The sequence below is a fragment of the Aquila chrysaetos genome, chromosome 14 (assembly GCF_900496995.4).
Source record: "Aquila chrysaetos chrysaetos chromosome 14, bAquChr1.4, whole genome shotgun sequence".
Classification (NCBI taxonomy): Eukaryota; Metazoa; Chordata; class Aves; order Accipitriformes; family Accipitridae; genus Aquila; species Aquila chrysaetos.
In genome coordinates this window covers 31,816,581-31,841,545 of record NC_044017.1, presented here as the reverse complement: position 1 = coordinate 31,841,545, position 24,965 = coordinate 31,816,581, and the positions used below count along the sequence as shown (strand labels likewise).

The 24,965-nt window shown below is 41.2% G+C and overlaps 1 protein-coding gene across 4 annotated transcripts in view; it reads left to right on the top strand.

Moving 5' to 3' along the window:
* Positions 1-23,298: 23,298 nt before the first annotated feature.
* Positions 23,299-24,965, top strand: part of RCBTB2 (RCC1 and BTB domain containing protein 2) — a 36,550-nt gene continuing 34,883 nt past the window's right edge. For 2 of the 4 annotated variants that reach the window (XM_030036338.2, XM_030036341.2), the window contains exon 1: positions 23,308-23,413. The gene's annotated coding sequence lies outside the window, so the exon portion shown is untranslated. The other 2 variants (XM_030036337.2, XM_030036342.2) reach the window with 2 other exon arrangements.

Sequence of the window (24,965 nt, the reverse complement as noted above, 5' to 3'; positions counted from 1 at the left end):
TCCTAACTTTTGAGAGCTTGGGTCCAAAGCCTTCATGCTCTTTTAGCATAGCTTGGTGTGCAAGATGTGCAGATAGCTCTTATTTATTCAGGGTATTTCTGTTGCTAGATCTAAAGACGATAGTCTCAGCTTCTTGGCCAAAATGGTAATCAAAGACTGGTAATAGTACTTAGCATTTTTTCTTTTTGTTACCTTTCCATTTTCAGTTCAGATTGGATACGGGGTTTCTTTAAACTTCTGAAATGCTCAACAAACCTGTGAGTTAAGCTTTTAGATCATGCATTCTCTTATTTAAAACACAGTATGCTTATATATATACACAAGTATATTGTAATACGTATTTAGGAGGAGCATTAGGTAATCAAAACATACCTGAAGTCAACAGGATTTTTTAGGGGTAATAACAATATCTCTGCCATGTCTGGATTCTGGTTTTCCTTTAGGTTGTGTGAGAGGACGGGATGTGTCTTTGACAGCTCCCCTTCCCCCTGTTCTGCACCTGTGTTAAAGGCAACCCAGATACATCCTGTGTGTGGCCGAAAAAGAGGTTACAGACAACCCCCCCTAATTCAAGTACAGGCTGTTTTTGGAGAGGATGTAGAGTACATCTCTAAAAAGTGGTCTTGAGCAGCTTCAAAGGGAGCTTTCCCAGGAGCCACAGAAAAGTTCAGCCTGCAGCAGCACCTCACAGCAAAATGCCTAGAGCTGCCCACGAGGTACCACTTCTCATCGTCCCTTTTTCCTGCAGCTCTGGGTGGAAAAGCCACATCACAGCATATCTGGAACATATACAATTATATATGGCAACTATTTGTAGAATATAATTATGTAAGTATCACTGTCTTCTGCATGAACTGTATACAGCATCATTCTTCCTATAGTCCTCTCTACTAAGGGAATTAGCTGCTGCGATGATTTATACACCTGAGTACGAATATTTTAGCTAAACCTTTGAGTTACTAACATTATTTTAGGAAAACAGCCATGTTATACTAAGCTATTCTGGTGAAGTTTTACTGGAATAAAAGATACTTTAGGAAAGATGATTTTGCTTCCATTTCCAACATCTCCCGTCATATGTAAGTGAACAGAATTACAAGTTACGGCCATTGACACCTGACAACACCCAGAGATCGGTATAGCAAACAGTGCCATGTTTCACAAAGCAAAACCAACATGCTCGGTGTCATGCAACCTACCTGTCTTATGCTCTCTCTTGTGCTTTCAGGAACACAATAGGTATTACCAAATTACTGCCACCACTATTGTGCCTGCTTTGCAAACTGCAGGTAATTAATTACAGGCAATCTACAATATGATCTAGAATCAATTATACACTTGAAGCTTTAGTAAAATTAAGGCTGCCTTCTTCCTTTACTTATTTTCCAAATCTACATCCATCCATGGTCTGCCAAAATTTGTCTCCACAGTCTAATTACTGGCTAGTTTGTGGCCAGAAGTCAAACTTTGAAACCATTTGCTCCAACTCAGTAATTTCTTCCTCTGTAGTAGCTCTCAGTGTGGGCACTGCTCTCTTGTTTTCAGTCATTTCCGAATGAATACCTTATTACATCCATGATCTGATTCCATTTATATAGCATTGGCTAGGGTCAGAGGAAATGTTCAATGTGCTTTTTAATTCTAAGTGGCAACTCCTATCTAAACAGCATCTTGCTGTGAATTCCAAGAAAATGGGAAGACACTATTATAGTAATACTTAAAATTATAATTTGGTAGTAAGGTGGCACTATTACTGAAATAGAACTCCTGCTAGTGCCAAATTGTACATAACTTACAATCTGTGTAGTTTTACTTACATCACATGCTTTCTTTATAGTAAAAGGAGGTAAGCAGGTATGTCTAAGGCAGCATATCTGACCTATTTCAGGCATTTAAAAAGGAATCATGCCCCAACACCACCGTCCATCTCTAGTGACTCTGTATCACCACCAGCTCAGACATAGACATTGACACAATGCTGTCCAGTTTGATCAGTAGGATCCTACCCAAAAGGATGGGATGACCCCAAAAGTCAGTATATCAAAAGCATATACCTAAATGAAAATAAGGGCTTGATTGTGCCTATACAACCTGCTGAGAGCAAAGGTAGAGCGTGGGTGCAGAGCCCAAGGGACAGGAGCAGCTTGCTGTCACGACCGGCTCCCTCTTTTCTCCTCGGTGCCACAGCTGCCCAGCTGTGTGATCCCATGAGATGTGCCTTTCCATCCCTCCCTGCCTGTTTGTTCAGCATCTGTAAACAGCTTTATCGCTCACACGTCATGGCCTAAAATCCAGAAAAGCCAGAAAGGCTGCTACAGCCATGGTCTTACTTTTCTTTATGTTGGTTTATGGTTTTGCAGGAAGAAACCATTACCTCTCTTGGATTATCTGGAGGAGTTTAACAGTAAAAAATTATCTCCACGTTCTGACACCCTATATTGCTAAATTCAAACCAGGTATTGGTTTCAGAGCTTCTGAGAATCATCACCAGTTCAAAACCTTTTCTTCACAAAGCAAATGTATCTAGCCTGATTTTTAGGACCAATTAAAAATTTAAAGAGGAAAGCTCTCAGCAGCAGCCAAAATAATCTTTCCCCTGTGACCACTCTTGCCTGCAACTAGCCAGCATTTGTTCCTAATCATATTTTCCACACATTGCAGTATCTCTTCCTTTGGAGAAACATATGGAAACCATGTCCAGTAATACCTTCCAGCAACGCATATTTTTCCTGCATTATGGCACAGTTTAATAGATGCTTCCCTGGCAGGCAAAGGGTCCGTCAGTGAAATTGCTCACAGTAATAGCATGCCCTGGGAGCCCAGTAATAGCTGCTGCTGTTTGACTTGCAGGTGGGCGTTTGGAGCTGATGTGTGTTGATAAAAGAAGACAACAGAGACAGAAGGTGGACAGCCACAGGGCAGATTCCCAACACGCCCCATCTGCTTTTCTACCTTCAGTCATCCAACGCAATCAGAAACCAATCCTAATTGCACTGTTAAACTGCCTTAATGGCTACGTTTTGTCACTGGGGTGAAAAAAGCATAAAGAGTCCTGGGTGTTGTCAGCATATATCCATTATATCTGAAGTGACTGGGCCTAGCACCTTGGGCATAAAGGCCATCAAAAACAATCTCTATAATTATTTTTCACTGGCAGGGGGCCTGTGAGATCAGAGATGATGAAATATCATGATGTATCTGATGTACTTTGCTATGAACAAATAAATGAATAAATAACATGGGATTCTCTTGCCTACCAAACCTGACGTCCCTAAGAGAGAATAGGTTCGCAACAAAATTGAAAGCAACAACTTCCTGATTCTTTGGTTCACTCTCAACCCATCTAAAATTCGTCTGTAGAGTTCTTTAATTTGCAGTAATAAGCCAGTGTCAGTTGTACATTGCAAGAGTGGGACGCAGTTCTGCCACTCCCTGAAATAAAATGGTCAGCACAAAGAGGTGTTGAATTAGGAAGCTTTCTCCAAAATCTTCCCACTATTTTAAACAGACTAATCCACACTAACTCTTCCTTCTAATTTTGCCTCAGGCTCTCTTTTCTAATCCAGAAGATGTAAGTTTTGAGGTCTGAAACCCATTCAGCAAGAGGGATGCAGCACACTGTCTCCTTTGGTTCACTGCAAGTTCGGGTGTCCATCAGTCCAAACACAACTATCTGCCTGACAATTTGTGGTTCAAAACATAAAAGACTGTGATGGCTGAAGTAATTGCAACATATGAAACTGTCTGAAAAAAATAGCTTATTTCCATTTATGGAAAAAAACCCAAGTTTTTGTGTTTAAAAATATTTTAAGTACTCATAGAAAAGAACAATAAAAAACCAGTAGTTAACCTTCAAAGTTCAGCAGCACTTTATTGAAAGATTGTGTTGGTGCTACTCAGCAAATAACTCAGTACACCCCAATACCAGAGTATGAATTTTTAAGAAATAAGTTTCATGGTTGTATATGCGATGAGGATTAACAAATATTCTTTTTGAATATTATTTGCCTCTTCCAATTGCCTCAAGGTGTAACAAAGTGGGAATTTCAAAATATCTAATTTTCACAGCCAAGGTGGGGTAAAGAATGTTCTGTAGCGGAGCGTTAATGACTGAGGTTGTACCTAAGCTTAGGCTTTACCCAATGGTTTGTATAAAATCGTAAGAGTGCCAGGTGCACCATGATTTCCCCCTTACAAAGTGGGAAATCCCTCTCCCAGTGAGAGCCCGAGCCCCAGAGCGGGTAGCTCAACCCCACGCTTCGCCGAGGAGCAGCTCCCATGACCAGGCTCACATGGATCACCCCAGGATATCTGGGCAGCGGGTCATGATAAGGCTTTCAGGATTGACCATAAGAGCTTCAGCACCCAGTATTTGAATTTCCAGAGAGGTTTTTACCCTCTTTACAGATGTGTGCCTGTGCCTGGTGCTTCACCAGACAGCAACAGGTTTCTGCACAGGGCAGACCGAGCCTGGGACTTCTTCCTATCTCATACAAAAAAATGTAGCTGAAACGAATGCATTTGTAGAAAAGGAGTTTTCATTTCAAATAACTGGCATTTTGTGATGACAGTCGCTTTGGCGAAAAGTTCTTGGCCATCTCTAATCTTCATAGAAAACTTTATTGAATGTTTTTTGCTTTTGGTTTGTGTTTCATTCTCTCTCCTGCGCATACACACTTGTAAAACATCAAGCTCAAAGAGGTCACAATCCCACTTGAGGCTTCTACATGTGAAGAAATGTAATGCTAATTGTGGTGCATACAAAGTGTGTGTCATTATCCGGCACAGAAATAGCAGCCCTGCTTCTGAGTTCAAGGAGGTCAGATTAAAACTCTGAGACCGTAGATCACTTTTCCTGGAATTTTACGTACTTTTCTTAAAAACACCCTGAAAAATCTTAGTCTGAGGCAGTGAACCAAGGTCAAATGGACTCTGTTTTCAGTCTGTTTGTACATTTGGACAAGTTTAGAAAGCTCTTATCAGTTCATTCAAGGAGGGTAAAGCAAAGAAAAACGAACCAGGGTGGGGGGGAAGGCAGACAGACAAATTGCCTCATGAATGACACAATTAATAGGTAAATCAGGCTTCTTGGTTTGGGTCCCCTCCTTTCATCTGCACCCATGTACTCATCCGACAGTAACCCAAATCCCCCCCCAGGTCCCCCTGGGCTCCTGCAAGGACCACAAAAAAGTGCGTGCTGGGGCAGAAGCAATGTCTGCTCGTTTGTCCGTCAGCAGGGGCTTTTGTTCAGCTCTCCTCTATCTAGCTGTCAGCCTCCACAAATCTGGTAGGAGCATAATTATTTTGAAAACCTCTATCCCTCTGTCGAAACAGGACAAAGAGTTTAAAAGTCATTTGCTGAGGGGATGGGAGGGGGAGAGGTCAGCAAATGAAGTGATCGTATGGACCCCTTTTTTTTTAAGAAAAGCTGGTTTAAAAACCCAAGAAAATGGAGACAGTGAGGAACTCCCACAAAATGGGAACTGAGAGAAATAGCATTAGGATTATTATTAGCATGACCAGAAAAGAGAGTTAGTCAGTAACAAGAATAGATACTAATAATTAGACCTTCAGGTTTAAGGATTCAGAAAGCAATTTGCATTTTAAGTAACCCAGTACATATCGAAACTAATAATATCCAATGTCTTTTCTTTTTGATGTCACTGTTCTAAAGAGAGATCAAGACTTTTATTACTTATGTTGTTTAATATCTTAATTGTAATTTAAATGTCCAGAAAATTTATTGATTTAAATTTAAACATAAGTGCTCAAAGACTGTGTTCAGCTTTTCCTGATGGAGCCAGAGAACAAACATTTCTAATTCTTTGTACAAATCAAAGTAAAAAAAGAATTAAGTGGGAATGGAAGCTATTTGCTCTGATGAAAATCAACTGAAAACATCAGATATCATATGTAGTTCACTACAGTATTACAGTGTTTCTACCCACACCTCCAAATAGACAATCTCAAGTTATATTTTTCAAAAAATCAACCAATACCTCAGTACATTTCAGCAGGTTATCCTGCTGTCGCATTGTAAGCAGCCATGTGCCCATGAAAGCCCAGCAGCCAGTGATGGATTTACTCCATCACACAAGGATTTCTATGCCGGTCACCATCTTAAATTCCTACTCTAATCAGCAGAGAGAAAGAGACATTCCCAGGATTTAATTAATCTTTTCCTAGAGCAGACATTTAAACCAAAGGAAATCACCCTTCAGAATGATGATTATTCTCCACCGTTTATAAAGGGTACCTGGGTGATTGTATAGGTCTACCCTGTAGATACCTAAAGGCAGGAAAGATGCTCCCACCCATGATACCTGCTTGCGTGGGAACTGCATCTGGCGTCACTGAGGAACACAGACATTTCTCTCAGCTCACATCACTATAAACTCCAGTCCGTGCTTAAGAGGTCACAGCTTTGCACAGCATCAGAGAAGGAATATTTTTGATTCATTGGAAAGGGAAGATACCTATACTTCTGTGAAGCCCCTTGCTTTCGGGGAATCAAGCCAGATGCCTTTTAGCCTGGCATTCTTCACATATGTTTACTTCTACCCACATTTATTTGCTTATGTAATTTTTAGGTCTGTCTCTGAATCGTTTTCCTATAGAGTAGATGGGAAAGCATGCATGTGCTGGGAAGATTAAGGTACAATTTGAACAGTACTTTTTGGTCCATAATTTAATTCTTAATTATCTTGCTTCATGGAACTTCATCCTATCAAGGTTCTTGTTGCTCAAGAAGAGCAATGAGCAAACTGAAGCTTCAAATATAATTTAAAACTTCCTTAATTTAGGCTGTGATACTGAAGTTCAGCTGCATCCCCAGTTTATTATCTCCAAGGGCAAACCAATATTAGATTGGTTTTTTGCTTCACTGTAATTGACTTTTTTCAATTAACTTACAGGTTGGATTAGCCATTTGGATTCAAAGAACCAGGAGGACGAAGTAAAAAAAGGTTAAGGTTTTCTTTTCAGAGGCCAGGTAGAGAGAACTGGGTTAGATAGGATTGTAACACTAGCTCCTCCTCCTCAGAAAGAAATTCCACTAAGAAGGAATAAAAGCCAAAGAAAGAGCTTCCAAAGAACAATTCTCTATATACGAAGGCCCTGCAGGAGACAAAAACGCAAATACTTTTGATAAACTGGAGCTAGGAGAAACTCCTCTTGAAATTTTGAATAGTTCCATCCTGGCGTTTGCAATATGAAGCTTGCACCCAGAAGTCCAGATGGCTTCCAGATGAACAAATACCTCTTTTGACCACACCCCATTTAGCCTCATTTTTCTTGTTTTTCTGTTCACGGAACCATGCTAATCTGTACCCTTATCCCCTCTGCATGTTCTGTCACTTGTCAGGCAGCACACTTAGAAGTTGCAAGCCTTGCTTCAGTCCCCTGGCAGCAAGTCAACCAGTCAGCTGGCAAAGCTGGATAATTACTGCTTAGCCCTAAAGAGCTTAACATTTGTTTGCATAGACTTGTGTCCTGGCAACGCCAAGGCACTGAACCAGCGGGCAAACTTTCTTTTCCCTGAACATTTTCTGTAAGGGAAAGGACAGAAGGGACTTTAAGACCGACACAAAATGGTGGTTACCAAGGATTACCAGGGACTGAGATATGTGGACCATCCTCTATGGTTGACTTGATGTCATTATAGCATAGAAGAGACTGCTGGGCTTCATTCTTCCTTCTTTTACGCTTTTATAGAAAACTGTACATGGCTCCACTGGCCTAAAGGTTTTTTGGGAATTGCCTTTGCAGTGGTGCTTGGAGGAAGGCCTAACAAATAGTCTGTGGTAGAGACAAGAGAAAAAAACCTGCAAGGAGACAGCAGGTTACATGTTCTAAGTAAAGCCAAAGTTTTCTTTGTTTATTCAGTATGACTTGCTTATGATAAGTCCTGGCTTTTGGGTTTCTCCTGTTATTGTTGTTTTTCATGGCTGAAGCATCCTGACTGGCTCCATCTGGAAGAAGTAACACTGGTCAGGACGATAAAGAAGGTGCTTAAATACGATTGAGCCACACTCAGCATTGTTCCACTACTGAGCTGACTGCAGCCTTTCCATGACGTCGGTGTTCCGTGTGTGGGATGCTGCATTGGAGCAGCTGCAGAATGGCCACGCCACCTGTCACACTCGTGCATGAAGTAAGGTCATCCTATAACCACAGATTGGAAGTCTTGAAGGACCTCCTCAGTTACTAAATCATCTTGAAAATGCTGGCAATCAGGCTATACAATCCTGTTCATTGTCTGAAAGCCAAAGTTATGGAAAGAAGCTTCAGTTTTCAACCTAAGTACTCTCATTCTTCACTGTTATGTTGTTTGTACTCCAATTTAACTCCAGTAGCACTTACACAATTGCATTTGCATGCAACCTGACAAGCACTGGGGTAATTTAAAGCTGTGCTAACATGATGGATGCAGGGAGACCGAAGTAGCGGGACACTTTAGCATCCAGTGTGAGAATCGTCAGAATAGTGAGAGGAGCTGCATCCTACCCCATTAGTCAGCACTGCTCTGCAAGAGCAAACTTCAACCCAACTTGGGGCTGCATTTACTGCCCCTTCATAATAACCTGTGGAAGTCTTCAGAGGCAGCCTAAATTGTACGTCCAGGGAAAACCATACCTACTTTCTCAGGGTGTTCTCGAGGTGTTTATAAGTGCTATGAACCAGTCCCACTGTGCCTGACTTCTCCAAACCATCTCAGATCTCACGGCCAAGAGACAAACCAGTCCATGGTCTTTTCTGGAGGGACGCTGACCCTGCTGTCAGCCAGGGCAGATGGGAAGCATAAGCAGCCTTCAGCTGGGATGGGGGAAACATGGATGTTCAGGGAGAGATTTCAGAAATGCTTTAAGCTTCAGCATTGCAGCAGAAACTTAAGAGATCTTCAGTGTTTTTATAAGGCTTTGAAAGGCTGTGGTTTGGTGTGCACCCCTTAACCTTGAAACTTAGGTACCTTAAATATATTGTGCCTAACCCTCTTAATCCAACCTCGTTCTTCAAGTATATTCTACCTATCTCCCCTAAAATGTCAGTGGGGCCACAACTGTGAGGTGATCAGAGCTTGATATCTGACAACCGATGGTACTCAGCATCTCGTAGATTGGAGTCATGACTTAGAAATACTTTTTACTTAGCATTTTTATGTGACTGTAATGTGCACAATACTTGTTATGTGAAATTCCAATGCAAGCTCCTATCACAGCGACAATACCAATCACAGCTTGCAGTGTCACTGTGTTTCTCCATTAACAGCCTGTTTCTTTTTTCTATTTCAGGTGGGGGCTTTTTTTTGGAAAGGGGTGTGAGGGGCAGTTCCTGTGTTTTTATGGATAAGCAGTACAACATAAACACCCCAAAAATCACTCTTCCAAAACATAAAAAAACATCTTTTGAAAATGTGCTGAGGGTGATTCTAGTCTCTAATTACTGATGTGCTCCCATAAATCTGTCTAGAAAAATGGATGGCATCTTAGTATTTTTTTTTGTTTACTAAGCAAATCCTGCAATGCTGATATAATCTCATTCTATTCTCTTGGCTAGTTGAACTATCGCGGGAAGAAACATAAAACTACAGTGCTTCCATTAATGATGCATGGGAAAGAGTAACAAGCCCCTAACTTTGAGAACCTCAGAGGACTGATGTACCGAAACTGGGACCTGGGTGGAAGGTAGGTCCCTGACTCCAAGTTGTTATGAAAACTGCCACAAAGCCACTGCCCAGCCTCAGACATGAGTGTCCTGGGGGAATGAGCTCACCTGGATCCACACCCTGTTGAAAGGCTTGGGTTCTCATTTGTTTTTTCATCCCAACCAGCGCTCACAAAGACAGAGACAGGCTGGTGTGCTGTGCACACTTCCAGATGGTCATTTTGGGGGTTCTTTGGGTTTGCTTGGTCCTTCTCGTCCCAAAAGGGAAGCAGTGATGGACATGAAAGATGGACAAAGTCTGGCTCCCTGACGTGGGGAAAGAGGTCTCCAGCCCGTGCTGCCCTACGCTGCTCACGAGCAGACCTCCTTCTCTCAGGTGCACGCACAAAGCTTAGGTCTGGGATCTGCTTTGGCCAAGGTGTAGGTGGACTGAGACCCGTTGGACCCGCAGGCATACTTGGTGATCTGGAAATAGCATTTGGATACAGGTTGGGAAATACAGTCAAGCCCTTGAGAAACTAGATCTTTGTGCACATCGAGACATTACTGAGATGCAAAAAGCATTCTTCCCTTGCCTGGGGCCAGAGAAGGCTCCTCAGGGAGGAACCACTGGTCTCAGAGTTTCTCTAGCTGAATGTGCAAAGAAGCCCCAGCATTTCCTAACTAGTGGCCGTTCTCCAAGTGAGCCTTTCTCCTCACATGCTTTCCATCCCCTACAAGGATGGAGCCCAGAAGAGCCTGGTGGCATTGGCTAGAGCACAGCAGCTGGAGTGGGGCACAGCTCTGTTGCTTATCCCCTTTCCTCCAAATGAGAACTTTGCATTTCTTTCCCACTTGATCCTGCTGCAACTTATCCACCCAGACCCTGGGACTTGGCAGGAAGAAGCAAATCAAGATGTGTTCCAGCTATGTCCTGATTTTCCTGGAGGGGGCTGTTCCTATCTGATGGGCTTAAGTAACTTTAGGACTAACACAAAGCCATGATGTTGCACCCAGTTGCCTAACAGCTGGAGTCCTACCATCTGGTTGCACATGCTAGGTTTTATACACATATATTTTTAGGGTACTTGTTTTTTTTTTTATCTGTCCCCCTTAAAAATTATTTAATGAGCTGTGGGCTAAAAGGTTGTTCTGTCATAAAAGTCCTCCTTCACATGAACAGAATACCTCTAGTGATGGTACACCTGATTTGCAGATAAGAAGGGTTTGGGCATGGAGCAGTGACACAAGTTTGCCTGTCGAAAATGGAGTCAGTGGAATGCATATGTATGAGATGAACCTCTGAATCCATCTATGCAGGAGATCTTAAGGATTTCTGTGCTAAGTCGAATGGTTCCATTACCCCAAACTGTACTACTTTGCTAGCCTTCTTTACAAATTAATATGTAGAACCAACATCCACATAACCAAGTAGTGTGCCAGATGTTGATAACTCTTTTCTGAAGTTAGAAAACAAAGGGAAGACTGAACAGTCTGTATTTAAGGCTTGAACTCTTCCTCAGGAGGCCTTTTTACATTCTTGGCTGTATCTGAAACCCTCTGTGATTTTGTCCAATGCATTTTGTAGTTTAATCTCTGTATCAGTTTTGAAAAAGAAGAGAGAGGAAATATTTCACAGTGAGGATGTCTAACATTGTGGAATCTAAACATTTTAGATAACAAGAACTACTAATCCACTGATGGAAAATAAGTTACTTAACTTAGGGTGATCAGACTTCTTCCAGAGGATCCCAATTCAGATACATTTCTTGAACAGTCAGGACCAGTTGGGACCCTTCTGCCTTTATCTCAAAACCATTAGGGAGAGAACACCACTAACCGCCAGTAAAGCTGTGATGTATGCAAAGCTGTGTGACCTCTGGTACTGAAAGAAGTGGAATTGACCATCGTTTGGAAGTTACTTGTATTCTCTGAACACTGACTTAGGAGAGTTTTGTGCTGCAAACTTGAGGTTTATACCATACAGCATGCTTACGCCTACACATGACGCTCAGACCAAGAGAAAGTAGCAAAGAGGAGTGACATCTGAAATAGTAACTCTGTCTTGGTGCTTAATTACAGGTCTGGGCTAGGCACTCTACTGAAGAATGTGATTTACATATCAAAAGGTCTTCCTGGACTTCTGCTTCTATCGTTTTTAAGAAGTGGTTTTTGTATTATAGTAGAGTGGTCAGAGCCCTGCTTTGGGCATTTAACGACTAGACTGCAGGCTAGATTGGATTGAAGCAATTTCACCCCATCTGTGAGATTTTCAAGGAGGACATACAACACTTGAGAGGAAGGGGGCTGGGGGAGGGAGAAGGAAAGGCATGCTGTAGAACATATGGTGTATAAAATGTGTAGCAGTAATGAAAGAGAAAAACCGTAGCCCTAAAAGACAAACAAGAGTGGAATAAAAAAAGAGATGGAATTCATTTTTCATGCAAATCAAGAATGCAAGATGAAATATTTTGTTCCATTGCTAAACTGTAAAGCACAATTCATATCTACAAATCCAATAAATTAATTTTACTTAAATTAAAGGGTCTTGATATTAGAATTAGGACAAAATGAGGATTTTGGCAAGGCTTCTTTATTCTTCCAACTTCTCTCCTGATAGTAAATACTCCCCTGAATGGCAGTGCATCCATCACGCTTTTTAGAGTCATCTTCATTTTTCCTTTGGAAGAGAAACTGACAGGGTGATTGATGAACTGTCACACACCGTGACTTGCAGTTATCGAAACATAGGAAAAAGCTGTGAAGCGCAGTGTGAGCTATTCGCCAGTCTACAAAAAAGAACATTGAAAACCTTGTAGTGGTCCAGAGACCCTTGTCACTGTAAAGATTGAGGGTTTCAGGAATATTTCAAATGAAGCTGAGAATTCAAACTGTCTGTGGCTGGTTCGAGGAACTCCAGCTTTATAGTTCCAGCTTTTTCCCCTGAGCAATTTGTTTATTTTCCTTTCCCCATATATTGTAAGAGCTAATGGTTACACACCACTTTGTGGAAAACATAACAGGAGTTTAAAAGCAAATAATAAATTCTATTTCTATATCACATTTCCTCCAAAGAGTGCTAAATAATATATAGAGACATTGACTCAACAGCCATCTGCTGACATTGGACTTTTTGAATTAACAAAATATTTTGAAGTAATTGATGGAAAGGATGAAAAGATTGTAACATAATATTAAGATCCTGAAGCATAAACAGAAGGTGCATAACAAGGCACATGCTTAAGGTATATAAAATTAGAAAGATAACAGAGCAGGTAAGTCTTCTTTGCCTGTTCACTTGTTCTCAAAACACAGTTAATAAGGCTACGGAGAAGCTGAATAAAAACAACTTTCAGGTTGATAATAAAGACAGATATTTTAGGGATGTTCACTTCCTCAAGTGGACCTGGACTTGTTCCTTAATTGATTCACCTTCATTTCAAATTCTTGCTTTATTTTTTGACATTGTTGTTTAATAAATATGACCACCTATTTCTCTCATGTATGGCACTCTGTGAGTCATCTTTAGAGCTGGTATATCACAGATTAGCATTGCATTTTAAGTGTATCTATCTACATCTATATATGGTGTACATACTCTGTAATGTGTAGATAGCATGATACTACAACATTTCTAATGGCAATATAATAATTTACATTTATACAGAATATATTATAAGCTTCCTTTTTTAAGCTATTTATTTCTGTATGTTTTAGTATAGTATACATAAAACACATTCAATGTTTGATTCAGTGTGGGTTTGGGCATGGCCGGCTGCCCAGCTAGTTTTGCATCACATTTCCTAGACTAGTACAAAATCCTCAGTCCCTCTGACCTTAATAGACAATAGTCCTCACATCAACAAACAGCAACGATGCTTCCATTAAAAACAAAACACAAAAAAGCCCCAATCCCAGAAAGCATTGAGCATTTCTTCACAGGAAGTAAAAAGTGCATATCAGTGTTATCTCAAAAGCTAGACGCATAATTCAACATCCTCTACATAAGGACACAAAATGACAAAAGAGCCATAAGGGGTCAGGCCAAAGTTTTACCAAAGCGAGCGCTTTCTCTCCAGCACTAACAAAATCTGTTCCCTGGCAGAGAGTGTTAGAAAAGAACGGGGTAAGTAAATGTGAAACTTCCTTTAAATATTATCCTAGCCTTTGAACATTTGTAGCTCAGAGACTTCCTGAGCTGGAGACTGTTGAGCAATCTCAGTTGATTTCTCTCCTTTGACTTGTTCAAGCAAACTTTTAGCACTTGCAGAATCTTGTAACAGGAAGCTCTGTGGCTTGAATTGCAAGAGAAAAACCTTTTTGTATGAACTCTAAGGACTAATGCTGTGAATTTAAAAAAAAGTCTTCTATTCTTCCAACAATTAGTTTTACAAGTTCACATTCTGATAGCAATCATAAATAATATATTGCTCTTGGCTTCTAATAAAATGGGATGCTTCTATCATCTATATCATTCTTTTTAACATGTAGTCAAAAAGCAATTGCTTGATTTTATTTAGCTTTTCAAGAGCCCATAAAGTGACTTCCAAATTACTGCTAGTGAAAAAAAATGCATACTGTTTTTAAGACATTTGTGTCAGGTAAAATAAATCCCACAAAACCTGAGATATCAATGTCATTATGTTATAAGGTTACGGTATATCTTCCTTGTCAGAAAGCTATCAAAGACCAATGCTAAAGCATTTGTTTAAAATTAGCAATTACCTTGTCCTTTAATAACACAGTTACAGAACCAAAGGCAATTTAGTGAAAATTTTATGCCTCATCATATATATGCCACCGTAATTTTTACATTTTTAATATAGAACCTTAAAACTGCTTTATTCATTAAGTCAAAGGAAAGGCCTCTAAGATGTCTGCTCTATAGAAAGCAGATGATGATAATGGATGTGATACACTATCCATATATAGTTTTCACACTGCCTTACTTATTATTTATTGCTAGAGTCCGGTAATGGAAAATCAATCTACTTTATCCTGGCCATTACTGGATTCAGTGTAACTGATTTTGTTTTGTTTTGGAATTATAAAAAAGGATGCGAGTTCATTTTCCTGTTCCACAAACACTTCAAATTTTTACACACATCGTCAGTGAGAGACACAGATGATTACATCAGTGTCAACTTCTTTCAAATGCCTGAATAGCTTATGCAGTCAGCACTGGGTAGCATGACTTGGAGGAACTCTTTGCAAGAATACTTTGTTCACTCTCTTCCAGCCTAGTTTAAAAAAAAAAAAACACTAAACCAAAAACAACAAATCAAAAAACTTTCACGCTGTTTCAGATTCTGAACCCTCAGATGCTTTTCTGAGGATACCTTCAGGATGTGCATGAAAAATATACCTACCCACAATACACCAATAATAATATTTTTTTCAAATTCAGCCCTACTCATGTACCTTTGCCTAAAGCCTTGACCTCCACATTCTTCTTTCCTCAGGCCTTTCCAATAGGAAGAAAACTTGAGGCAAAGCCTTGGACTCCATAAACCCACTGTAACTGGACGCGCAGCCTGGACACTTGACCTCTGAACATCCAGACTGCTTGTTAGCTGACATCCCAGCAGACTCTGCCTGTGCCCACCAGCACAGCCCGGGGACAGTGCACACCAAGCACTGCTTCCAGTGGGCTCCACGGACAGCACTGCTCCAGGTCTGCTCCCTACAAACTCCCTCGACGCTATCTCAGCAGGCTTTGCACCCTCAAATGTTACACGCTTTCAGTAACGTGCCTTAATTTTACTTTTCTTGAAAAGCTGTGGGGAAGAAAACTGTGGAGTCCAAACTTTTAAACAAAAGGCAATAAACAGTCACTTTCAAACACAATGAACTGAAAAAACCCCACAGATGATTTAAGTATTATGTCTGAAGGCCACAGGGTGTTACAACAGCACAGAGGAGCTCCAGGGCCAAGAGCTATGTAGTGTCAATTGGCCAGACAGATCTTACGGGAAATACAGCCCTAAATAATACGGATATGAGCTAGGCTATGCCTCTAGGCTTCAGGGCCAGAGGCTGCAGCCTGGCCATCTACTGTTTAGTAGAAGCATACTCAAATATACCTGTGATCTTTGTGTGAATGAGAACCATCCTCCATTGTATGTAAGTGATACTGCCTGTCTCTTATCACCAAAGTGAGTAGGTAACTCCAAAAGTGGTTCTGGTGACTGAAAACATGACATTTTAATAGAGTAAAATTCTTGATCATAGTCTCATTTTAATATTAGTTTGCAAGGACAATGCTTTAAAGCTCCTTAGAAAATGCCAAATTTCTTCTGATACCCTTCCAGGACAATTCAAGTCCAAGTCTGCATTGAACAATTAGATCCTACATGAAGTCCCACCTTCTCATCTAAAGCTATTTTAGAAGCTTACTGAAATCACTGAGACCACAGCAGACAATGCTGTATTGGAAATATTGAGGAACCTCCACCCTTCTGGGAATTCCCTGTTCCCAGAACGCTGCACGGGTATTGCTATTTCATTTATTGCTGCAGACAAAGTTTAAATGAAGGGAAGTGGACAATATAAAATCCTACATCACATTATAACTAAACGTCTGACTTGCTGAAACCTTTGTTTGACAGGATGAGCACACTTAGCCAGATCACATATGTGTGTTAATTCTAGCAAGAAAGACAACAAAATGACAAGAGCTAAAACAAAGCCCACCAACAGGAAATGGTTATTAAGCTGTGATGATAAAATGTTTATCAGGAAATGTTGTTACGCTATCCAAAACATTTCCTGTCTGTAACATTTTTTGTGGGAAAAAGAATGTCTGTGGTGCTAGGAATAGCATCTTTGCAAGGAATTAGATAAGAGTACTTATAGAAAATGGTAATAGTCACAGTTCTAGTTTCTGTCCTGTTTTATTCTTTGTACATAGTATGAAGTAACTTGAAAAGAAAACTGCTTTCAGAAGTTACGTGGCATTCACTGAAGTTTGAATTTCAAACATTAAAAAATAATTGAAAGCAAATTTTTCATGTGTAGTATCTAAGCGATGTTATCATGCAGGTAGGGAAGCCCTGCTCCTTCTCTCACTGAGACTGACAGTGAAACATTATTTCTGTTAGTATATCTTGAAAAGATCAAAAAGGATTAATTAGACTGAAAACCAGTACTATTGAAGATGTCGAAAGAGCTACACTCACGGGGAAGAGGAGCCAGGGATTATCTGTTGAAATGTTTACTCAAAACAAAAATCATGAAGAATTATATTTCCATAACCATGACTTTTCAAAACTAGGAAAAACCCAATTTCTTTTAAACATAATGGGTAGTATCACAAAATCGCAACAAACCTGACATTTTGATATAAACAAAGATTTGCCAGGACCAATCTGTAAGACATTACTGAATATGGAAGCAAAATACATGATTCTAGACTTGTTGTTCTATCAGCTGTGTAAAGACTAACTTGTAGTCTGTTATTCCATTCTTAAAACATTCCATCCCAAAAAAAGAATAATGAACTTCAATGGATTTTTAAAGGGAATTCAAACACTAAAACTGCTTGAGTATTTTGAATAATTAGGTTATTGTAAAGTAATCTTTTTATTAAACAACATTTACATGAAAAACATTTTGCTTTGATTAAAAACTGCTATATGATCCTATTTTAACTACAGGTTGTATCACTTTTATTGCAAATATTTTGTAATTTCCTGTACAGTAAATGGAACTAATGATAGAATCCTAAAAGTGGAAAGGACCTCAACAGGTCATCTGACTGACTTCCATGACCTGAATTAGGATCCAGAAAAGTTATTTTATTTCTGATATACAATCTCAAATGATGGAAACTGCAACCTCACTGGGCAATCTATTCCCACCTTCCTTATTATTACTGTGAGAGCAGTTTTCCCTATTGCCAAAGCTGAATCTCCTTTACTTCAATTTTTCTCCTGATCATGCAGGGAAAAAAAATTCCCCTTCCTCTCTGCAATAGCATTTTACATTCTTCAAAATGTTCTTTTCCCTCCGTCCTTTCTTCTTCAATCTAAGAAGCCCTCTTCCTTCAGTCCTTCCCCAGCTCCATTTTAATTGTTTATTAAAAGTTCAACTTTCCTTGAACTACTTAGTTGCTTTACAACTTTCTTGAAACACAACTTTCTGCAACTGTTCCACAACTTTCTGGAGCTCCCATAACTGGGAATAATACTCCTTTGAAACTTTCTCAGAACCAAGAAAAGGGCAACGTTTCTTTTCTATCTTAAGATACTGTTTTTAAACATTCTAGTATGATGTTTACCTGTTTCGCAGTGATGTGATGCTACTGTACTAGCTAAAATTAGACTGCCTTCCAGTGCACTGCCAGGCCTTTCCAGCTTCATATCAACCAAAAATGTAATGAGTATCATCCAGGTCATTAATGAAAATATTGGAAAGAAATGGACCCATGATAGACTTTACAGACGTTTATTAAATACATTCATTTGGATAGAGAACCATTGCTAACTACTATGAACAAAGTTGTCACCACATATGGCAATGAATTTTTCCCTTCTATTGAGTAAGATCCACAGCTATGAGTGTCTATAATGAAAAACATTCTGATGTGAAATGTCCCACATATTATCAGAAGCTAAGGAAATATCTCCTCTCCTCTGTGTTTGACTGGTGTAGCCATCAAATCGTATACATCCATCAGTTAGAAGGTTAGAAGCAAAAATAACTGAAGAAAGGCTAGCACTACTGATTTTACACTACGAATATTTTTGCTAATTTTATTTTAGTTTATGGTAGTAGGCTGTTAATAAAGCAGAGATTAACAAGGCAAGTAGCAAGGAACAAAGCAGGACAGCACTAAGATAAGGTAATTAGAATTTTAAGGATTGCTTGGATCTTGGTCAGCTTGAGGAGAAAAAACCTATTAAAAGGCAAAACAGTCAAGATAAAGCTACTTAACCACAGTAAATAATTTTGTTACAGCAAAATGACTTCATGTATTGATCCATAGCGACTATAAGGTACTTCATGTCCAGGTCTTCCCTTGAAATGAAGCAGGGATGTGGTCAGAACACAAAACCAAACTTCATGAGTTTGAAAATTCATGGATCCACCAGCAAAACTGAGGCTTCTTAGCCCTTTTTTGCTAAGATGCTTTTTACTGTCAGGAATGTAACCAACCCCAAAGCACATTAAAATGCTTAATTTCTTTTTTGGACCTTTATCCAACAGAAGACAACAACTCTTCCTAAGTAGCTGTTTCTTGGCAACGTCCCCCTTCTTTAACTTGCTCTGTCTGCTTCAGTTCTAACAACCTTATATAAACCCAGCCCTAAATCTTTTAAACATGCTCCCATCTTGCATCTGTTGACAGAACTTATCAGCCTACAGTTGCCTTCCACTTACATCATTTTGCTTCCACAATGGTTAAAATGGGTCTCTTGTGCTGTCTAATAACTCTGCAGACAACAGCAGTTTCCCCTGATGTTCATAACTGAAATGTCATCCCCCACAGCCACAACACAGGTAATGGGAACCCTCCTACGGAGGTCAGAAGCTGGTTTTATTTTGACCTAAAAGGACTCCTAGCTTTCTCACTTCCTTCCCGCTGACAGACTCTCTAAGAAACAACACAACAAAAGGTTTCCTCAGCACCTTTATTTTGCAACCAAGTTTAGCAAAGTAAGTCTGTACCTCTGCTGCCTCTGCCCAGCAGTACAGTAGTTGGGCTCAAGCACAGAAATTGTAACTACTGAATGACAACTACAGAAGTCCATGTTTTTGCTTCAAGCCTCAAAATGATATGTCAGTCCAAAGCTTTCTTGTCATCTAGGAAGTACAGAGACCCTTTCCAAATCTTCACATGCTTCAGGGAGATCTGTTAACGAACGTGAGTTCAGTCTGTTTGTAACCACATTCGATGGAGCTGGATGGATGGCAGGAGCAGCATTCAAGACAGTATGTTTTGGTGTGCTCTGGCCAGAATTCCGTAGCTCATTTTAAGCATCAGATTACTAGGAGTTTAAGATGACAGGGGCAAGTGACAGGTCTGGATGCTACTGTGGGAGGACAGTTTGCATGGGAGAAGAGATGATGCTTCAAAAAATACAGAGCTACCATCTAGAAGTTGTAGATAATAATTTTATTAAATGTTTTTTAAAAAAATATTACTACTTTCAAATAACTCCACTTTTACCAACTGGCTGTCTAAAAAAAGCTGATCCGCTCTCTGTTTCCCCTCTTTGGCTTCCTCTGGTTCTTAGTAGTAATCCCTCCATCCTTCTCCTTGTGGTATCATCATTATACCAAGGTGTAGCAGACTGACAACTATAAGCCAAGTGTTTGGGTGCAAAATCTCTCCCTGCCTGAACTACATGGGCTAAGCCCTTCTTTTTCTTTGTAGTCCTGGAGAAGAACATGGCCACGCTCTGTGCTGCTTCTAGTGTCGTAGTCACGGAGGAGTATGATCGCCAAAAGCACCTGGCATCTCTCCGTAGCGTCCCATACAGGAGGCTCCAGACTGCTGCGCTGTGGCACTCATGTACTACAGCTCAGGCCGGCCTACAGACCTGCCCAGTGACTCCCGGAGGGCTTGCAGAATTCTGTGAAGGCAAGCGGACCCTGCTTGCAGAACTTGCATCCTGAAACAGCACTGGTGTGCTGAACTGGTGCTCAGATATTGAAAAAATAAACAACTTCATACTGAAGACATCATACTGAAGAGAAGCAACTGAAATCCTGTGTGGAGTACTTTGGTGCTTGGACCTCTAAGTCAGCTCACTGATTTACAACTGTCTGTGAGTCCTGTTACATTCTCATTTAATGTCTAATTAAATTTTTACATTGAACAAAATAGTCCTGCCAAACTAAAGTAAAATAAACATCAGTTAATCAGAAAAGAAAATTAGGTCAACTTCAATCAAGTTATTCTGGAGACCAAGGGGAAATGCAGAAACTCAAATGAAAAGTAAATTAAGAAAGAGATATGAAGCTCAAACTGCAGAGGCCAAAAATACATTGCTGGTGGAAAAAAAAGGAAAATACAATCCTGGTACCTACTCACAAGAGTGTTTGTAAGATGAGAGAGGTACATATTCCCTTCCATTCAGTGCTGTTGAGCTCTAAATCTGCCATTACATTTAGGAAAGACGAAAAACAAACTGGAGGCAGCTCAAATGAAAGGAAGAAAATGAGATGGCTGTAGAACAACTGGCATGTAAGGAAAGGCAGAAATAACTGGATCAGGTTTTTACTTGAAGGAATAAAAAATGGAGACCACTTCCCACTTTCACTGTCAGAAATTTGTGCTCCATTTCTGCTTTGAATTCCTGTGGCTTTCTCTCCATTGCTTCTTGGTATGGCTTTTTCCATTAAACTAAAATGCCACTCAGTACCTAATATTTTCTCATTGTAAGGAACCTGTAAACTGTAATCAACTTTAAACTGTTTTTAATAAACTAAACAAATAATCTCTTTAACAATCTCTTATTTTCAAACCACTGATCATCTTCATGCAGCCTATCCGACTTTCAACTTCTCTGTCAAAATGTAAGTAGCATTATATGTAGTGTCCCACTAGTTAGCTTAAAATACTAATTACTGGAGGCAAATTACCTTTTAAGTACTGTTGATTCCTCTCTTTATACGTTCAGGAATGACATTAGCCTTTTTCACTTCAACATCCTCTGACATTACACTTTCAGTTGTTGTTCACTGACCTCAATCCTTTAGCTAAATGTTCCAGAACGCAGTTTCTGTGCTTGTAGATCTACATCCATTGCGCCTAGATTTAAGGACTTCACTGTATTAAACTGCACTTTGTTTCAGTGGGTCAAATACACCATCTGTTCCACTGATTCTAAGTGTGACCCTCAGCCTAACACAGTACACAGCACTTCCTTGAGTTAAATTGAGCATAACTTTTAGAAAAATATCCAGTACTGTTTTAAAATGTGCACTGAAGAATCAATAAACAGCTCACAGCCCAAGATGAAACTTGTTTTAGGGGACAATTACTCTTTGCTTTAGTGCCAGTCTGAAAATGAATAGCTTCAACTTCCACTGGGTCTTGTTACCACTGCCTGCTTGACTGAAATTATCAGGTATGTTATTATATTTACACATGCATCTGAGATCCAGGAAATTTTTTCCCCCTGAACTGCATTCAAGAAAACAGAAAACTGAGAAGGGAACGTGGTAACAGACAATAAAGTGGCTTTGTGTTATAGAGTGATCATTTTGTTCTATGTAAAGAGAAAACAAAACTATCAGGCATCACATACGGTCCTTATTGAGCCCAGTGCCCCAAAAGTTCGTTGCCTGCTGGCGCACACTCTATACAAATCATTGTGGATATCTCTTTCAAATGAAGAAACCACTCCTAGCAAAAAATACTCTCAATTTTTTCTTGGAAGAACCAAAGTGACTGAGCCAACAAACCAGAAAACACATACCGTTTGCAGATTACAATGCATTCAGGATGCATGCATAGAAGTTTAATGCATTCTGAAGTGTAAAAAATATTTGACAAACTAAAAGGAGATAGTGACTCCACAGAGCACTACAGTCGGTGGCAGAGAACATGCATGTATTAGGGGAGCACATTAGGAAAGAGCACTGGTAGTTGGTATGGCAATACAGGCACTTCATGCGTTATATATGTGAAGAACAGGATGCAAGGCATGCGTAGCATATCACATGAGACTGGGATACAATGCAGTAAGTATGGAGAACATATTGGTACCTACAATATGGTAGGTACCACCATATCTACACCTTTGGTAACTATAAGGACAAGTTCTTGCTACTTTAGGTATTTATACGAACTTCATTTTTGGACATCCAAAGTTCTGTATCCAAGTATATCAATCTTTAAAATATTAGAACATCCTTACGAGGCTGTCATTCCCACAAGAAAAACTGAGACCTCCCCTAGGTGATAAAGGAATTTAATTTTCAATAGAAGGTTAGATGCTTAGCCCCAGAGCAAACTTTCTCTTTCTGAATAAGGTTTCCACAGCAATAACTTAACAGTATCATTGGACACCATAGCAAAGGTCTCTGAACATGTACCACAGCAAGACAGCAGGATATTATCACAGTCAAGGTAAGAGGCACAACCAAGCAAAACAGCCAGGCTGTTGCTTTTGGGAAAACTTTTCAAGCCTATCCTCTTTGGGAGAGCTTAATTTTAAACATAAATCTCAGGAGAAGTGGAAAAATACTTATATCCTCTCACTTCCCTTGGGGAAAAAAAAAAATGACTGCAGGTTGGAACGGCATAGCGATATCTGAGATTCCCTTAACAGTCACCTTTGACCACCTGCCTCTGACTATGTGTTGTCTTCACCCGTGTTTAGGCCCAGGCAACAGCTTGAGGCTTGGCGGAAAGCGGCGTTCTCTCCCTCAATGCCGCGCTCGCTCCGCGCACCTAACCCTTCCCAGGGCAGCCATGTCATCCGCAGAGACGGGCCTTGGCAGAGAAGATCCAGGAGGGGTTCTCTTGGCCTCTCTTCGCCTCAGCTCAGCCGGAGAGAAGCACTCTCTGGTAAAAAAACAAGCAACCCTGCGGTTGGAGCCAACCCCCGCGGGGCTGCCTTCCCCACAGCTGGGCCGGGAGGACAGAGGCCGCCGCGGTAGGTGGGTCCCTGGGAGGTGCTAACCCTCTTCCCTCCTCCTCCTCCTCCCCCGCTTCCCTCCCTCCCTCCGCCGCTGAGGAGGCGCCTGAGCGCGGCGGCATCTTCCCTCGTCTCATCGGAGGGAGGAGGAGGAGGAGCCGCCGCCGCTTGCGGGGAAGGTAAGCGACGGAGGAAGGGGTTCGCCGCCGCCCGCCCCGCTTTCGGCGGGCGAGAGCCTTTCCCGCCTCCCCGCTGAGGAGAGCGGCGGCGCCGCGCCACACCGCCCGCCCTCTGCCTGCGGGTGAGAGCGTTTAGGCTGGGCGCTGGCGGACGTTCCCGCCCCGTCCCGCCTCGCCTCTCGCCTCACGCCAGCCGCTGGCGGGGGTAAGGGGACGGGCGGGCGGGCGGAGCGCTTCCCGCCCAGCCGCCGCCGGCGTTGGCCGTGTCGGTGTGGCGAGGCGAGGCGGGCCGGCGGCAGGCGTCTGGGGCGTGTGAGGGCCCGGGTCTGCCTCAGCTGGAAGGCCGCCGTTGTGGGGGGCAAGGTGGTTTTTTATTTTCCCCGTGCTGCCGTTTAGCCATCCCACCTGGAGGCCGTAGGTGGGGAGGGAGGGCTGGGGAAGGGAAAAGGGTGCTGTGGCCTGTTCTGCGTGTGCTGGGCCGGTGTGGCGTCGCGTTTCCCAGGCGCCCGGTTTATAAATGGCCGGTAACCGGGGGGGTTTGCAACTTTACTCGGGAGTTAAATGTGTGTAGTGTTGGAGGGCTCTGTGCAGGGGAGGCGCGAAGCTGGCGGTGCGTTAGACAAGCTGAGCTTGAGGGCCAGTTGCGGGCTTAAGGCAGAGAAAGAATATTTGGGAAACCGAGGGTTGTTATGTGTGGGAGATGGGAGGACTGCGTTGTATTCCCTTATGTGTGGAGATGAAATTTCTAATATTGGTGGATGAAAAGAGAGGGCTCGGTTAGCAAGGAGTTTTTACTCCAGGTTATGACCCGAATAAGGCCTGTAGACAGTTGTGTTTGCGCACTACCAGAAACCATTTGGGCTGAACTAATGTTGAAGGATGTGAAAGCAGACGTGGGGTAAGGGAAACGTGGAGAAATAATGATCCTGCTGAATGTGGGGTAGGAGTGCTCAGACTGTCCAGATATGAGACATAAATGTCACAGAATGACACGGGATGTGAACGATGTGATGGGCTGTAAAGTAACAGGAAGAGATTGTGTGGATAAAAGAAAAGTCAAGCGTATCATTGCTTTGAGAAAAGAAAATTATAAGAGCTTTTGATGGTGTCTGCCGCAGACCACAAGAATTGGGTTTGGATAAGGATATTGCTTACTCAGAGATACTATCAGGAATTATGTCACAGCTGGATTTCTTTCGTAGATACAGATAACAGCATCATTTGGGAAGGACATAGAGCAATCCAGTTGTTCTTACATACAACTGCTGCAAGCTTACCAAATAAGCACTGAGTTGCTTTAGACTTGCTCCCAGTAAGTAGTGTGAAAAATTCTGAGAAGAGCTGGTTTATTAGTCAGCTTGTGATCTTGGATCCCATTTTTAATTAGATTAAATAAGTAGAAATAAAACAGAGGACTAAACAGAGACAGGTTTGAAATTCTCAATTTCAGAAGGGCAAACTTTGAAAAATCAAGAGGATTAATTAGCGATGTTAGTTGTACTGGAGTCCTGAGGGGCCTAGAAGTAAAGAAGGTATGAAGCTGTTTTATGCC